At 34.9% G+C, this 6,049-nt stretch overlaps 1 pseudogene; it reads right to left on the bottom strand.

Annotated features, from left to right (window-relative positions):
* Positions 1 to 914: 914 nt before the first annotated feature.
* LOC149225017 (putative magnesium transporter NIPA4 pseudogene) lies at positions 915 to 1,964 on the bottom strand (annotated as a pseudogene).
* Positions 1,965 to 6,049: the final 4,085 nt, after the last annotated feature.

Here is a 6,049-nt window from a genome sequence, read left to right as displayed (position 1 = left end):
GGAACTAATTTAACTAGACATAACTCAATTAACTGAGCTAACTAATTACAACTCAAATAAAACTCACTCTTATCTCCTTAATTAAGGGATAATCTCCCTAATTTAAGGGATAACTGTTGCATGACTTCACAAAGACTTCTAGCTTGAATTTCTCCAACTAATTAACTCAAGATGAATTAATTAATTATTTTTCAAGCCGCTGGTGAAACTAAATTCGAATTTTAATTCTCAATTTTAATTCAAGGACAAACTAAAATTGGAATATTTTGGATTCTATTTTTATCATTTCTTGTTGTTATTTTCAACATGCTGAAGAGGATGGGTCGGACTAGTTGCTAGCTTCTTCAGACGCGACTATACGACTTGCCTACCCCAGAAGAGGTCGCATCTTCTAGCCGTTTCTGGGGTGCGACTATGCGACCTCAGCGGAGATGCGACTTACTAGAGGTTTCATAGTCACACCACGTAGTTAGTCAAATAGTTGCTGTAGAGGGTGGGTCGGACTGGCCATCGGCTTGCCCAAGTGTGATTCTACGACTTGTCTACCACAGAAAAGGTCGCACAGCCACATTATAATTAGGATCACATATTGTATGGATGAGGGGCTTCTTAGTGCGACTTCGTGACTTGTGGAGGGGTTGCTAAGTCACAACTCAAGTTGTCTCGTGTCTTCTGGTTAAGTTTTGAGGGTGTGGGATGCGACCTAACAACTTCAGAATAACAACAACTATGTGGAGATGTGATTTCATACCCAGACAACAATGTGATTCTCCTTAATACATTTACAGGCTCAACATCTCCATGGAAGATTACTTCTATTGTATCCATTACCTGTTTCTAAGGCAAAAAAATATTCATTAAATAATGGGGCATGCCTGTTATTTTGTACAATATATGAATGTCATATGAAAACGTTAGGTTTCCTTAAAGGAACCCTGCCGACGAAGCGAGAAATCCTCAGATGTGAAGTCATCATCCCCAGGGCATTTACACAAAGAGAGATCTTGAAGCCTGATTCCTGAGGATAAATTATTGCCAAGATCCTTTGTCTTATGGGAAAAAATGCTAGAAAGGATTGTAACAAAACCACACATTTCAGTCACAATATGAGATGAGTTTTGTCTATCCCAATCCTTAAACACGATGGTAATCGCACGGTTGTAAGTGTTGTGAACATCACATAGTAAATATGTGATACACTGCAGTGTTAAATGTATCAAGGTCCTTATTTAAATAATTCACCTATGTAATAATACATGTATTAACCACCATGGAAAAGAACCAAGTTTTTTCATATATTAGTCAGTTGATCCTTGAAAAGTCAACTTCAAAGGAATATCCAACACTTTGACACTCTTAACCGAAAGAGATCCCATAAGAGAACCAATGTCGATGTAGACCAAAGCATGCATATGGCCATAAAGTGGCACATAGTGGAAAATAAGAACAAGAGCCAATTCTATCACAAGGGATGCATAAAACAAAACGTTGGGTCAGTAGCAAGGTTCCGCAATTCCTTGACAAACTCAATATCCCTTTCCTGGGGCGTGTGTAGAACAATTTTGATTGAGCCTATAACACAATGAACACAACCTAAAATTCCAAATATGTGTAAATTTCTCCCTTAAAATAATATGTGCAAGAACTATGCTGACAATGATGTTGAGTGCTTCCAATGGAGTCACAAGGATAGCTGGAGCAAAAGCATAAGCTGCAAAGTTGGCTACCCCTCCAACAATCATGGTAATCATGCTTGCCCACCAAAGTGGCTCATACAAATATGAGTAGCCTCCTACTCCTTTTCCTCCAAATCCATCCTCCCATGAACCCATTTCACCAATATTCATCATTGATGCATCAACGCTCCAAGTACGAACATTGTTCAAGTCAGTGACATTACTTTGTGCCATGATGGAAATGTCTCCATGTTGAGCTCCATTTCCCTTAGTTGAAGAAGTCTCCATATCATGTGCTTGTCATGAGTTTCTTCTTGCAATAGGACCCCTGCACTCTCCTCATGTAGAATTTTCCTTCATACATGTGTCAAATCAAGTGCACTACCATTTGTTTCTTGTTTGCAGTTCCAAACACATGTGCATTTTTTCAAGGAATAATCGATGCATTCTAATGAGTCACTTGCATGCATCATTTTGATTCCATTCTTTTATGTTATGAAAAGCCCAAAGTAGGTGATTCATGAATTTGATGAGTATATGTCTTCTAGAACAATTCTCTCCTCCTTTAGGTTCTGACCTGGAGGCCACATTACAATGTAAATTAATTCACAAGGCTTCAAATGACAATGTTTAATGATTATAGTACTACAACCTTTGGTGCATAAAAACATGGGTATAATCTTCAAGAAATATATTAATATAAGGTTTAAACAATTCAAAAGAACATGTCCCTAATACCCACTTTCACATGAAAAAATGCAATGCATTGGTCTTGCGATCAAACAACCCTACAAATTCGATTGGTCTTTAATAAAATTAATGACTAAGGTAATGTTGTTATGTTAAGCCATCCTTATCCTAATCCAATAATGTTGATAAGAATGCACCCCAGAGGTATATGAATTATGTTAAGACATGAAGAAATCCTTCATTTTGACAAACTAGGGTTTCTCCCAAACCCTAATAAGGTCAACCATAAGGAAATCCAAATCAAGGTCATGCTCATCCACACACAAGTGCCTCCACTAATTGACAATGTACACTATAGGAGGATAGGTTTCGAAGTCCCTGGGCTCTCAATTCTCCCTGAAGCAACAAACCCCCAAACCCTAATGCAATCGTAAGGTTTATAGTTGAGACAAAACATGCCACATGGATGCAATGTGCAATGCATGAGTGAGCACCTCATAAGCATTTGACAAGAAGGGTCACGGGGAGAGTAACCAGTCAAGAGCCTAACCAAAACCCTAATGGATTGAGGTGAGTGGAGGGGGGCCTAGAATTTTGAATATGCCCAAAATTTTGGTTGTTTTTGTAGCAGCTACAATAGGTCCCTATAATACTAGTGTAACCCCCATATTGTTATTGTTGTGCCCCATAGAATCCTACTATTTTTAATTTTTCGCCCTTACATTATTATTTTTATGTAGGTCCTTATTATAGTGTGACCCTTTAGACTCGTATATATACCAAGGAGGTCTTGTATTTTGTATAATCCAAGAATTGTTCACTTATGTGATGTAAAAGGAGGCCGCCCCCTCAAATAGGCCTATTTTCAAGTCGTTGATCTATCTCTTCTTATGTTTTGTGATCTGGTTACATAACATCTGGTCTTAGAGGTTCAAGTAGTGGAATATCACATCGAGCATCAACAAAAATTTCTCCAACTCTTAAAGGATAACCTGACTTTGGTGCATAATCAAATGAAACAATAGGCATATCAACAACATAGTGAAATAAGTTTTGACGTGGGAAAGTGTATTTTTACGACTAAACCCATACAAAAAAATTTCCTCAAGCAAGCTAATAAAGATAATAAATTGTCACCCAAGTATTATGGTCCTTATAAGGTGTTGCAAAAGATTGGTACTATGGCATACAAATTGGAGTTGCTTGCATCTTTCTGAGTACACAAAGTTTTCCATGTTTCATGTTTAAAGAAGGTTATAGATGACAAGCTTACAGTTCAAACAATATCTCTATAACTTGACAAGGAAGGAAAAATCATATTGGAGCCTGAAGTAGTCACAGAAACAAGAACCAGGAAGCTACAAAGTCGATCAATTTCAGAGTATCTCATTAAGTGGAAGAACTTACCTGCTAAAGATTCCACATGGGAGGAAGAGTATTTTATACAAAAGCATCCATAACTACTCAAATGTTGAGGACAACACTTTTTTGAAGGAGAGGGTCATGTTAAGTCCCTATAATACTAGTGTAGCCCCCATATTGTTATTGTTGTGCCCAATAAATCTCAGTATTGTTATTGTTGTGTCGTTATTGTCATTTTTATGTAGGACGTTATTATATATTGACCCTTTAGACTCCTATATATACCAAGGAGGTCTTATCTTTTGTATCATCCAATAATTGTTCATTTATGTGATGTAAAATGAGGTTTCCCCCTCGAACAGGCTTATATTCAATTCATTGATCTATCTCTTCTTATTTTTTGTGATTTGGTTACATAACAAAACCTTTTCAGTTTAGGAGAGGGAGCATGATGTTCTCTATAGTTATCAATAACCAATTTTCTAGTAGCCATATTTTTATTTTCAACTTTCTTTTCTAGACTAAAATTATGCTCTAGGGATTTAGGTTCAAAGAGACACACCTCATGTTGGATGTTTTCCTTTAAACTTCCTATAAAGAGGTCTAAAAAATTATCCTATAAAGTTTATTTTACCCTCAGGCTAAACCTTTAGAATTGTTGAATATTGTATTTTTCTTAATATCTCCATTATGTGTTATCAATTCCTTTGTAAAAATAGGCCAAGATACAATAGAATCCTTTTTTATTTGACAAATCCATTGACATCATAAAAATTGATCTTGTTATAAATACATGGCTATCATATTTTCCTGTTGTAAGGTTGTCACTTAGTTTAAATCAAATTATTGCTACATTTGGAATATCCATGCTATAGGATAATTACTATCAAACTTCCTCATATTGATTTTCAAAATGAAGTGGTTCCTTGGTGGTAAGTGGAAGCTCTGATGTTGTGGATCTTAGATTGAAAAGTCATGATTATGGTTCCATGCTTCAATATTTGTGCTCTCCAATTGTGATAAAATATTCCTCATATGTGATTGAGTCTCAAAACCATGCTTCTCCTTATGCTCATGATTTCCTTGTATCTCCATATCCCTTTTAGGGAGATTTTGTAATAACACAATTTGTATTTTTTTCTATTTATTCCTTGTTTTCAATCATTGATTTTTGTATTTCTTTCTTGAAAATTTTCATTTCTTCCTTTTTCTCCTTCATTCTTTGTTCCATATGCGACAACTGAGATTCCAAATTGGATACTTGATACTAGACATCTTTTATTTCTTCATGAGTCATGGATGAGATTTCTAGAGTTTTAAATTGTGAAGAAACTTTTGAGGCACCATTAGGAGCTATGTGAGTATATAATGTTCCACTTTTTCCTCTTTATCAAAAATTTTGAATCACCAAAATGGATCTTCTAATCAAAAGTTATGTTAACTATAAGTTACACATCTTTCAAAACCCTGATTTGTAGACTATCTGGATGGTTTACCTTTGTCCTTATATATATTTGAAATTTGAGACCTTCTAAATCTGAAATTTCTTCTTACGGTACTTTGATATGTCTTCTCTAAAATTCCACAATTCTGACCAAAAATTTATGTCCCAAGTGAAAGTTATGGTAACTTTCCCAAAACTTGCTTATTTTTTCTCTCTTCCCTGGATAAAAACTTGTATAGTGTGTTACATGTCTAATTCTTCAAATATAATTATGAAATTTTTTATATAATGTACTTCGGTATGTCTCCTCATATCTTTGAAAATTTCACAATCATAAGTGTCACAAAAAATAATAATTATAATTATAATTATAATGAAAATGCCATGATCACTCGTTTGAAACTAATTTCATGACCATTCAAAAACCCTAACTTACATAAGGTATATCTCCAAACTTATAGTGGAGAAGAATATACAAATTTTACCAGATGTAGTTGAGATTTTTTTCTTAATATGATAAAAATTTCATGGTCTAAATATTCCTAGAAAAAAATTATAGCAAAAATTCTTAGCTTACTCGTTTGAAATTGGCTTTAGGACTATTCACAAACCCTAAGTTCCACATAGTATATCTCTGAAATTATAGCGAACCAAAATCTAAATTTTTTTACTAAATGTACCTTGAGATGTTTTCTTAATATTCTCAAAATTTAACAGTCTGAAACATCCCTTAAATAGGTGGTATTGAAAATGTTGAGATGGCTCATTTGAAGCCAAAAAACTCTACGATCATAACTTTGATACCAAATGTTATGAACCTTGCACCTTAGAAATGATAAGGAGCCAATAATGACAATCCACTTTGAGGGGGGAACCT

The sequence above is a fragment of the Pinus tabuliformis genome, chromosome Q (assembly GCF_031772625.1).
Source record: "Pinus tabuliformis cultivar Carrire ecotype Pingquan chromosome Q, CPIR1, whole genome shotgun sequence".
Lineage (NCBI taxonomy): Eukaryota > Viridiplantae > Streptophyta > Pinopsida > Pinales > Pinaceae > Pinus > Pinus tabuliformis.
Note: the sequence above shows the minus strand (reverse complement) of the source record. Positions and strands in the feature narration are given on the sequence as shown.